The following is a 12256-nucleotide window of genomic DNA, read 5'->3' on the forward strand; positions in this document are numbered from 1 at the left end:
TCTGCTCTGATCTTTATGATTTCTCTTCTCCTGCTGGGTTTAGGCTTTCTTTGTTGTTCTTTCTCTAGCTCCTTTAGGTGTAGGGTTAGGTTATGTATTTGAGACCTTTCCTGTTTCTTGAGAAAGGCTTGTACCACTATATATTTTCTCTCAGGACTGCCTTTGTTGTGTCCCACATATTTTGAACTGCTGCATTTTCATTATCATTTGTTTCCATGTATTTTTTCATGTATTTAATTTCCTGGTTGACCCATTCATTCTTTAGAAGGATGCTGTTTAGTCTCCATGTATTTGGGTTCTTTCCAAATTTCCTCTTGTGATTGAGTTCTAGCTTCAAAGCATTGTGGTCTGAAAATATGCAGGGAATAATCCCAATCTTTTGATACCAGTTGAGACTTGATTTATGACCCAGGATGTGATCTATTCTGGAGAATGTTCCATGTGCACTAGAGAAGAATGTGTATTCTGTTGCTTTGGGATGAAATGTTCTGAATATATCTGTGATGTCCATCTGGTCCAGTGTGTCATTTAAGGCCTTTATTTCCTTGTTGATCTTTTGCTTGGATGATCTGTCCATTTCAGTGAGGGGAGTGTTAAAGTCCCCTACTATTATTGTGTTAATGTCAATGTGTTTCTTTGATTTTGTTATTAATTGGTTTATATAATTGGCTGCTCCCATGTTAGGGGCATAGATATTTAAAATTGTTAGATCTTCCTGTATTACAGACCCTTTGAGTATGATATAGTGTCCTTCCTCATCTCTTGTTATAGTCTTTGGCTTAAAATCTAATTGATCTATTATAAGGATTGCCACCCCAGCCTTCTTCTGATGTCCATTAGCAAGGTAAATTGTTTTCCACACCCTCCCTTTAAATCTGGAGGTGTCTTCGGGTCTAAAATGAGTTTCTTGTAGGCAGCATATTGATGGGTTTTGTTTTTTTATCCATTCGGATACCCCGTGTCTTTTGATTGGGGCATTTAGCCCATTAACATGCAGGGTAACTATTGAGAGATATGAGTTTAGTGCCATTGTATTGCCTGTAAGGTGACTGTTACTGTATATTGTCTCTGTTCCTTTCTGATCTACTACTTTTAGGCTCTCTCTTTGCTTAGGGGACACTTCTCAATATTTCCTGTAGGGCTGGTTTGGTGTTTGCAAATTCTTTCAGTTTTTGTTTGTCCTGGAAGCTTTTTATCTGTCCTTCTATTTCCAATGATAACCTAGCTGGATAGAGTATTCTTGGCTGCATGTTTTTCTTGTTTAGTGCTCTGAATATATCATGCCAGTTCTTTCTGGCCTGCCAGGGCTCTGTGGATAATTCTGTTGCCAATCTAATATTCTTACCATTGTATGTTACAGACTTCTTTTCCCAGGTTGCTTTCAGGATTTTCTCTTTGTCACTAAGTCTTGTAAATTTTACTATTAGGTGACGAGGTGTGGACCTATTCTTATTGATTTTGAGGGGGGTTTTCTGCACCTCCTGGATTTTGATGCTTGTTCCCTTTGCCATATTAGGAAAATTCTCTACAATAATTCTCTCCAATATACCTTCTGCTTCCCTCTCTCTTTCTTCTTCTTCTGGAATCCCAATTATTCTAATGGTGTTTCGTCTTATGGTGTTACTTATCTCTCGAATTCTCCCCTCGTGGTCCAGTATTTGTTTGTCCCTCTTTTGCTCAGCTTCTTTATTCTCTGTCATTTGGTCTTCTATATCACTAATTCTTTCTTCTGCCTCATTTAGCCTAGCAGTCAGAGCCTCCATTTTTTATTGCACCTCATTAATAGCTTTTTTGATTTCAACTTGGTTAGATTTTAGTTCTTTTATTTCTCCAGAAAGGGTTTTTATCTCTCCAGAGAGGGTTTCTCTAATATCTTCCATGCCTTTTTCGAGCCCGGCTAGAACCTTGAGAAGTCATTCTGAACTCTAGATCTGACATATTACCAATGTCTGTATTGATTAGGTCCCTAGCCTTCAGTACTGCCTCTTGTTCTTTTTTTTTCTTTATGTGTGGTGATTTTTTCCACCTTGTCATTTTGTCCAGATAAGAATATATGAAGGAGCAAATAAAATACTAAAAGGGTGGCAAAGACCCCAGGAAAATGTGCTTTAACCAAATCAGAAGAGACCCCAAATAATGGGGGGAAGAAAAAGGATAAAAAGAAGTTCAGAAAAAAAAAATTTTTTTTAAAAAAAGAGAAAACAAATAAAGAAAAAATACAAAAAAGAAAAATATGTATATATTAGACTGGTGACTAGAACAGGGTCATCCATTTAATTTTGGGAGCATTTTGATCCCTTAGAAGAAACTACCTCCCAAAACTTTAAAGAATGAAAAACATATATAAGGGTAAACACAATGAAGGGATGGAATATGCCTATAAAGATAATTTTTTTTTTAATTCCTAAAAACAGAGTGATAAAGTAAGTTGTTGGGAGAATAAAGAAAAAGTAAGTGGAGAGATTTTGCTCAGGCTGGAGACTAGAACAAGTCCGGAGCTATTTTTAGGGTATATTTTGATCTATTAGAAAAGCTGTACCCCAAATTTTTTAGAAGAAAAAACTCTATGTGTATACAAAAAATAAAGTTAGATACAATGAAGGATAAAATATGACTATAATAATGAGGGTTCAAAAAAGATTATTATTTTTTTAATGAAAGGTATTGTTAAGATAAACTAGTTAAAAATGTTAAAAGAGGAGAGGGTAAAAGTTAAAAAATATTAGAAGAACAAAAAAAAATTTTTTTTAATTAAATTAACTGCAAGACTAAAGAATCATGGGGAAAAGCCTGATTACAGTTTTGTTTTCTCCTCCTCTGGAGTTCTGCTGCTCTCCTTGGTATTGAAACCGCACTCCTTGGTAGGTGAACTTGGTCTGGGCTGGATTTCTTGTTGATCTTCTGGGGGAGGGGCCTGTTGTAGTGATTCTCAAGTGTCTTTGCCCCAGGCAGAATTGCACCGCCCTTACCCGGGGCCGGGGTGAGTAATCCGCTCGGGTTTGCTTTCAGGAGCTTTTGTTCCCTGAGCGCTTTCCGTAGAGTCCCGGAGGACGGGAATACAAATGGCGGCCTCCTGGTCTCCGGCCCGGAGGAGCCGAGAGCCCGGGGCCCCACTCCTCAGTGCGCGCTCAGAGAACAGCGCCAGTTACTCCCGTCTGCCTGACCTCCGGCCGCGCGCCGAGCTCACCGAGCCTGCGACCGGTTCAAGGTCACCCCGAGCTGCGAGCTTACTGTCGGCTCTGTCTCTGTAGCCGGCTTTCCCGTTCCAGTACCCGCAAGCTCTGCGACACTCAGACACCCCCGATCCTTCTGTGACCCTGCGGGACCTGAGGCCACGCTGACCCCGCGTGGGCTTTGCCCCGGGTAGCCTCTGGAGCGATGTCCCTCAGCGGAACAGACTTTTAAAAGTCCTGATTTTGTGCTCAGGGAGCATGGCCATGTGAAATTTGTTTTTGCCCATTTTTTTTTTTGTTTTGTTTTGCTATTTGTTATTTCATAAAAGCTTTTAAAAACATGTTTTGTATACTAACTGCTGTCATTTATGTATGGGGCAAAAAGTTGTATCTGTGGTGTTTTTTTTTAATAAATTTTTTACACTATAACTTTTTTTTATGTGTAGTCTTTCAAAATTAAAAAAAAAAACTTTGTATTTCCTTCTAAAAATTGGATAGTTTGTCTTTTATCCTTAGAACTCAGAATTGATTTTTCTCTACAATGTGAGGGAGAAATTCACTTTTTATTTCTCACATACGGATAACAAATTGTGCAAGCACCATTTATAGGGAAGTCCATCATCTTGCAGTCTCTGAAATAAATCAAGATAACATATATGTAATGGGTTTGTTTCTAGACTCTTTTTCTCATTGTTTCTTTAATATGTTTATATCTACACTAGTGCTGTACGGCCTTAACTACAACAGCACCGTAAATGTTCTTGATAAGTGGAAAGATAAGCTCCCCAGCATACTGTTCTTCCTCAGAAGTGTACTTAGCTCTTCTTAGTTCCTTCAAATATACCTTACAACCAGCTTGTCAGTATGGGAGTTTTAGTGCGAGTGCACTGAATTTATAAATCATTTAGGGTAGAGATCGTTGATGCACATTTAAAATAATTTTAATTAGTTTTCACCTTTCATATAGGCCATTATGTCATCTGCTTCTAATGGCAGGGTTTTTTCCCCCCTTTATTGTAATTTTTTTTTCCCTAGGCTTACTACAACTGGTTAAAATCTTCAGTGCAAGCTTCAAGAGATAGCAGACAGTCTTGTTTTGCTCTCAACAAAGCTCTTAAACATTTTGACACTAAGTATAGTACTTATCAGAGATGCTTTATAGATTTTTGAGGTCAAGGAAGTCACCTGCTATTTATAATTTCTGAAGAGTTTCTTTTTTAAACCAGAAGTGGATATTGAATACATTAGTTTTAAATTCTGGAATTTCCACTCTGAGTTGAAACTATGGTGAGATGGTCATGTCTGGACTTAAGGAACTTCCAGACCCTGGATAAGCAGGTGAAGTCCTGTGGTCTGTGACCAGCCATGGAGACTTCAGAATTAATTTAAATGGGAACCTAAATAGCAACACAGACCACGTTCCTTTTGATTTCAACAACACAGCCTCTCCCTACTCAGTCATAAGCGAGATTTTAGTGAGATTCTGAAAGTAGGACAAAAAAGCAAACAAAAGAGGCCGAAAAAGACTGTTAACCAATATATGCAGGATAGTCTATGGTGGCAACTTGGAAGATCCACTTCCAGATTAGTGAAGACAGAACCTGTGCATAGAGCTACACGTATTATATACCTATTACATGCACAGTCATAAGTGCTTTCTGATTGGTTATTGCTGAAAGGATTCTATCTCACATCTTAACCAGCATCACTCATAGTCAATGGTAGAAAATTGTCGTAGTCCCTGTGGAATGTTGTATCCTAAATATATGGTTGCTATAATGTCTGGGACACATTTATTTTGATGTGTATTTGTAGTTTGTTTAAACCCATAAATACCATTAAATCACTCTAGAATTTTAAATAAACCATTTTCTAAAAGACAGTACTCTCATTTTTAGTAATCCAAATGGTCTCCTTTCAGAGTTGCATTGAAAGGTGGAAAATTAATTTGCTTGGCTCCTGAGGATGTATTATTAAAAAGATTGAAGACAAGAACCCCACATGTCAAAGGTCCTGAGGTGAAAGTTTTTCTTCTGCAGTAGAGGGATATTTAAATAAAAGTTCTGCTATAGATGGGAATGAATCATGACTATGCCTTTCATGTAATAACTATCCCTACTAAACGTGGAAGTGATCAAATTGGTGTAAGTTATCTTAGGCAGATCAAAGCACCGGTATTTCAGCTATGAGGAATTTTGAGCAAAGTTTCTTTTTTTTTCCTTCCCCCTTGGGTAGAAATCCTTCAACTACAAGAAGTGTTGCTGGAAGTCCTACTTCAAGCACAGGTGACAAATCCTTGGAGAGATCTGGGAAAATGAGGACAGTCTCGGGCTTGAGGCGGGAGTATGCATTCGAGAGGTGCGGGAAGCCCAAAGAGAAACCCAAGAAATGTAGGAAATGTAGGAAAGCAACACTGAGAGGTGACCACTGCCAGGGAGAGGTGCACTGTGAAGCCAGCCTCCTCCCTGAGACATTGACGGAGCTCCTCTGGCCGGCGCTGTCGGAGGAAGATCTGAGCCACACACCTCCACGGTCATCAGACAACAAACATCAGATTCGGGAATCCCGGCAAATCACATGGAGAACAAACAAAAAAAATTCTTCAGCTTACCGTGTTGTAGCGGAACATGAGAACAGGGAGGACGAAGAGAAGATCTTAGAGCCAATGTGTGTGATCTTCTGTGGACTGGTGCTCCGGGGAAGAGGCACAGACGGACCAGCTCGTCCCGTCTCCGGATCATATGTAACACAACCACCCAACTGCTAGTCCATTATAAAACTGGAGGGATCTGGATCTGGGGTTGGTTTGGTTTGTAAAATAAAGGCAATTATTGTGGCTTTTTCGAGCTCATTTTCTATTTAGTGAGTGGTAAGTAAGTTTACAATAAAAAACTAATCACTGAGATCTTGTGTTAGTCACAAAATCCGTTTCGAGATGGTTTCTTTCTTTTCTGGAGGACTAGAGTGAAAGCAAGGGTTAGTAGGCTGTTAGTTGAATTATCTAAGTTTAGCTTACTTGCGTTGGAGGTCTGATTCTAATACCTAATGACCCTTGTTCTAACACTCTCTCCTGGATTTTTCTACTTAAGCTCAAGTGAATATTCACTGTGTGACTTTCTAAACACATTGAGAAATATTAAGCCTTTACCACCCTTGGCAAAGGTTTTTTTTGTTTGTTTGTTTTTTTGTTTTTTGTTTTTTTTTTTTTATATAGTGCTGTAGGGAGGCTGTATAGGATTAATAGTTTAAAGACTTTATTTGAGGGAGAGAAAGAGCCCGAGCGGAGGGAGGGCCAGAAAGAGAGAGACAGAGAGAGACAGAGAGTCCTCAAGCCGATTCCCCACTGAGCATGGAGACTGACTCAGGGCTTCATGTGGGGCTCGATCCCAGGACCCTGAGATCATGACCTGAGCTGAAGTCCAGTCAGACACTTAACCAACTGAGCCAACCAGGTGCCCCTAGAACTAATAATTTAATGCAAGTCCTGGTACAGGCACGTTGAATTCACAGATCAGACCCTATTGCTATGTGACCTTGAATAAATTACTTAACTGTTTGCAATTTCTGTTTTCTCATTTCATCCCAATGGAACTCTATGCTCTAGTTGTATCAAATCACTTCTTAGTTCTCTGAAAACAGCATTTTCTGTTTGGGCTCAGGGGCTTACAGATGCTGTTCCCTGTTGCAGGAACACCTTTCACCTCCACACCTCCTTGACCTTTCTTCCGGTTCCCTTTTTATGCATTCTTCAGCTCTTACTTAGTATTAATTAGCTAATAAAGTGTCGTAATAACAATCACCTCATGTTTACCCTGATTTGCTAGTGAAAGGAAAGAGAAGTCATCTGACTTGCCCAAGGTTATAAAGCCTGTTAAGGGCAGAGCCAAGGCATAATGCCAGGATCGGTCCATCCCTTTCCGGTCCTTGCTGCTCTTTCCGATGCCACGGCCAGCTCCACCCGACTGCACCCAGTCTGTGGCATGCCGGGCCTTCCCTCCACAAAGAGACCCTCTGTGTGTTCCTGGGTGAGGTGCATTTCTTCTCCGTGACATGGTATTTTATCGGGTGCCGCAAACATCCTGACTGTAACCCCTTGCCAGCTCCGAGCCTTCCCTTGCTGGGTCATCAAATGCTTTGATCTTAATCTGGATTGATGCCTATCTCCTGGATCTTCTCCTTGCCGTTTGCTGTTGGTGTTAACACATCATCACTGTGATTTGGTTAGCTCTTCCCAGAGGCCACATGGGGAGCCCACCCACCGCTCCTGTGTTTTCCCACTTTATAAACAATTCACTTAGAGCTGCTTGGGTGGCTCAGGTTAAGCATCTGCCTTCTGCTCAGGTGATGATCCCAGGACCCTGGGATCAAGCCTGCTTTGGGCTCCCTGCTCAACAGGTTGTCTGCTTTTCCCTCTACCACTCCCCCTGCTCATGATCTCATCAGCTTTCACTACACCATTGTTGTAACTTCCTAACTAGTCCCCCAGACCCCCCAGCTATCCCTTCCCAACAATCTCATGTATCGCATAGTCATTGTTCTAAAGAGCAAATTGGTTTTTTATTTTCTTATAGATTTTATTTATTCATTTGAGAGGGAGAGAGAGAGAGAAAGCCTGAGAGGGGGAAGGTTCAGAGCGAGAAGCAGAATCCCCACTGAGTAGGGAGCTGGAAGTGAGACTCGATCCTGGGACTCGGGGATGATGACCTGAGCTGAAGGTAGTCGCTTAAACAACTGAGCCACCCAGGGCGCCCCTGAAGAGCAGATCTTAAAAGGTCCTTCTTCTACTCGAGATTCTTCACTGCCCGCCTATCACCGAGCTTAGGTTGAGTGTTAACTTTGCGCCGGCTGCCATAGCCAAGTAGCTCAGACCTCAGACCGAGTGGCTTGAGCCACAGAAATGTGTTCTTCTCATAGTTCAGGAGGCTAGAAGCCCCAGATTAAGGTGTCCTCAGGCTTTCTTCTGAAGCCTCTCTCCTTGGCTTGCTGATGGTCATCTTTTCCAAGTATGTTTGTATGGTCTTCCCTCTGTCCTTGTCCCTGACCTTAATCTCCGATGTCGATTTTGACTCCTGTTATATGTGTAAGTTGTTATTGTTGTTCTTTTTCATATTTTAGAATACCTATGGGAAAAACACTCTGCCAGCCCCATGGTTCTTTTTAAACTGAACTAGCTCGATTTGCATAACATTCCTGATCTTTACTTTCCCTATTTTATGACTCTCCTGGGAGGAGAAATCACTTATTTGGAAAGAATGAGTCAAGCATGCTAAGTTCAGTACCTCCTGTTCTCCCATGGAAGCGAGTGCTCCACGTGGATGAAACCCCTCTGGTTCAAAAGGTGCAGCTGACTCAGCGCTTGCTGATTTATAGCATTCAGGTGGCATCCTATTTGACTCATACACCACACTGCATCTTTCAATGAGTTTGTAGTCAATATTGTATTAAATATTGGTTTCTGATTCTATACACCATTAATTTCCCATTTTACTTTTTTCTTTCATTTTCTTTTTAAGTGTTGAGGGGTTTTCTTGAGTTCTTTAGACATCCTAACAGCAAGTTTGTAATCATATTTTATTAAAAGCCTTAAAAATCTAGGTGCCTGGGTGGCTCAGTCAGTTGAGTATCTGATTCTTGGTTTCGGCACATCTCATGATTCCAGGGCCATGGGACTGCACCCCTCTTTGGGCTCTGTGTCAGCAAAGTGTCTGCTCAAGATTCTGTCTGTCTGTCTCTCTCTCTTTCCCTCTCCCTGCTTGGGCACTCTCTCTCTCTCTTTTGCCCTAAAAATAAAATAAATAAATAAAATTTAAAACAGTTTTAAAGATCTAAAATGGATGTTTAATCCATTTTTAACAAAGACTGTGGACAATTTAATCAATTGTCAGTTTATTGATATAGGCACATAGTATGTGCTAAATAAATGATTATTTAATCAAATTTTAAATCATTGTATTCATATATTCCTAAGTAAATGCAACACTATCTTCACTGTTATGTGCTTTCAGATCTGATTCCCCACCTGATTAGCAGTTAAGAACCTTCAATAAAGAGCATCATGAGGATGCAGATTATTCTAGTTTTAAAGGCTAAGAAAGGGTTTCATTTCCACTCAAATACAGTACCAGAAAGGTGTCTCATACAACAAATTAATATACTATAATTATCCATGTATACAAATAGTGTTATAGCTACCAGGATGTAATAGCCTGTGGACAATGAAGGCGATAATAGTCATAAGGGCAAGAGCAAACCACTCCTCACATCGTTATTTAATAAACCAGTGAATTTAAACCAAGAACCTCATCTGTGCTTTGTATTAGGCATAAAATTGCCCTATGGAATTCTTTTCAGGGACTGAAGTTATATCAGTTCTTTCAAATTAATTCTTTAGGCAAAGTTTTCCTTGGGCACAATGTGATGATGTTCATAAAGGACTTTAAAGTAGAAAACAGAAGTCCTGCTTTGAAAGGGTTACGTAAGTGAAGTTCCTGGAAGGAAGAGTGTTAGAGTTAAAAGTGTGGCTGTTACAACCACACTTGAACATCTGTATCTGTTCATACAGATAGACTTCTGTATGAACCCCAACTTTGGCACAGACTAGCTGTGATGTTGAAAAAGTCACTTGAATTCAAAGACCCTCAGATTCTGTATCAGTAAAATGAGAAGGAAAATAGTTCCTCGTAAACCTTTACAAAGTTGTTGTAAGGATTAAGTAAAGGTAATGCATGTAACGCAGTACTACAGTACCAAGAGTATGGTAAGTTTCCAATAAGTATTAGCAAATACTATTTATTTTTAATAAAATTGTTGACATTCACATTAACTCTCTTCCCTTTATCCCTTTCATCGGTTAAAATCTATGTACAACTCATTTGTGCCAAGTGGATTTCAATAAAAGTATGGGTAATTCCACAAACAAGGCCCAAAACTTATGTTTACGATTTATTTCATTGTCCTTTCTACCTAAACACAAGCACATTATTGTTATATGGCAAGGAAAAGGTGAGTTGGAATGTATGTACAGTTTCTTTTCTCCTTGGAAATGTACCATAAGCACAGTACGTAAAAATCCAGAAAATGTTCTTTTCATGAGACTTTTTACTGTTCATAGGTTACATTTTTGTCCTCTTAATATCTTAAGTGGGGAGTGTTTGGGATAAGGGAAAAGGAGTTCTGCTGTCCACTGCCCACCCCTTTTCAGTTATAATGACTCAAGTGGATTTCCTGCATAAGGGAGTCAGAGCCACCAAAGAAATATGGACAAATATTAATAACACTTCATTATAACTTTTCTAGTTGAATACTATTAAAAACGCTTCAAAGGAACATAATTAATCATGAACATTCTACATTATGAATAAGCATGTGCTTATTTTTTAATATTTTGTTTATTTTTTGACAGAGAGAGGGAACACAAGCAGGAAGGAGCGGGAGAGGGGGAAGCAGGCTCCCCACCGATCAGGGAGCCTGATGCAGGGCTCGATCCCAGGACCCTGGGATCATTAGCAGAAGGCAGATGCTTAACCATCTGAGCCACCCAGGCACCCCTAAATAAGTATTTATTTTATTCTTCATTTTCATGGCTAGACAACAAATAGTGGTTAAGTTTTAACATTTTGTTCTATGTGATTACAATCAAGCAAAAATAACATATATGGAATCTCCGGAGCAGTATGCCCAAACGTTGACAGCACTCATCTCTGCAGACAGGGATTATGATGACGAGAGTGGCTTCTACTAATTCGTCTCCTCTTCTTCCTCTTCTTTCACTCAGTTTTTCTGTAACTTTCACATTTTCTATAATGAGCATGTAACCAAGAATATAACCTTTATTTAAAAAGAATTCCAAGGTTATGTCTAAATGACCTACAACATCTAGATAAAAGTCAACCTTGAGTCTACTATTTAGATACACTGATGAAAGAAGCTTCATCTCTTCCACAAGCAACATTTTAATTTTCTGTATTATTATGGCCAAAAAATGTTTGAACAAATTTTATTACTAAATTCTTCCAAACCTGCTAGTGAAAAAATTTTCATACATACTGTTCTTTCTTGTGCGTTTACATTTATAGGTGGTATTCAGTATTTATTTAAATTCGGTTAGCCAACATATAGCACATCATCAGTTTCTTTCTTTCTTTTTTTTTTTTTTTTAATTGTGTTGTGTTAGTCACCATACAATACATTAGTTTAGGATGTAGTGGTTGATGATCGCTTTTTAAATCATCGCCAAACTTTTGAGTTCATGAAATATGGGTGCCCTCTAGAGGCCAAATTACTTACAGAAAATCAAGGTGATTCATAATTCTCTTAGAAAAGGGGTTTCTTCATTAGAGAGGGATGTGAATTACATCTAAAGAGAACCAACACATGTTTCAGCCCTGTGTTTTACCAATTTTGATTCAGTATAATTTACATAATAAAAACTTTCTTAAGTGTTTAATTTGATGCATTTCACTATTGTATAGACCGTGCACTATATCTATCATGATCAAAATATGGAACATTTCCGTCAACCTCAAAAGCTCTTTTGTACCCCTTTCATTCAGCCCCAAATAATCAGTACAATATGGAATAGAAATGGTTAGAAAAGACAACCTTGCCTTGTTCTTAATCGCAGGGATCTCTCATCACGAAGTGTAACTTTACCTGTGGGTTATTCATAGATGTCCTTTACCAGCTTGATGAATACCAGTTACTTTTATCATGAAGAAGTGTTTAATTCTTTCAAATATTTTTTCTACATCTATTGGGATCATTATTTTTTTTTCTTCAATCTGTTGTTACGGTGAGTTACATTGATTGATTTTTAAATGTTGAACCAGACTTACATTCCCAGAATAAACTCCTCTTAACCGTGATTTATTACATATATTTATACATTTTGCTATTAAATTCAGTATTGTTTTGAAGATTCTTGTTACCATGCTGCTGAGGGATCTTGGTCTGTAGTTGGTCTTTCTTGTAATGTTTTGATATCAGGTCAATGGTGGCCTTATAAAGTGAGTTGAGAAGTGTTCCTTCTTCTATTGTCTGAGAGATTTGCATAGGGTTGTTATTACTGCTCTCTTAAATGTTTG

Source organism: Mustela putorius, unplaced genomic scaffold, assembly GCF_011764305.1.
Source record: "Mustela putorius furo isolate JIRA1106 unplaced genomic scaffold, ASM1176430v1.1 tig00000430_pilon_pilon_pilon, whole genome shotgun sequence".
Lineage (NCBI taxonomy): Eukaryota > Metazoa > Chordata > Mammalia > Carnivora > Mustelidae > Mustela > Mustela putorius.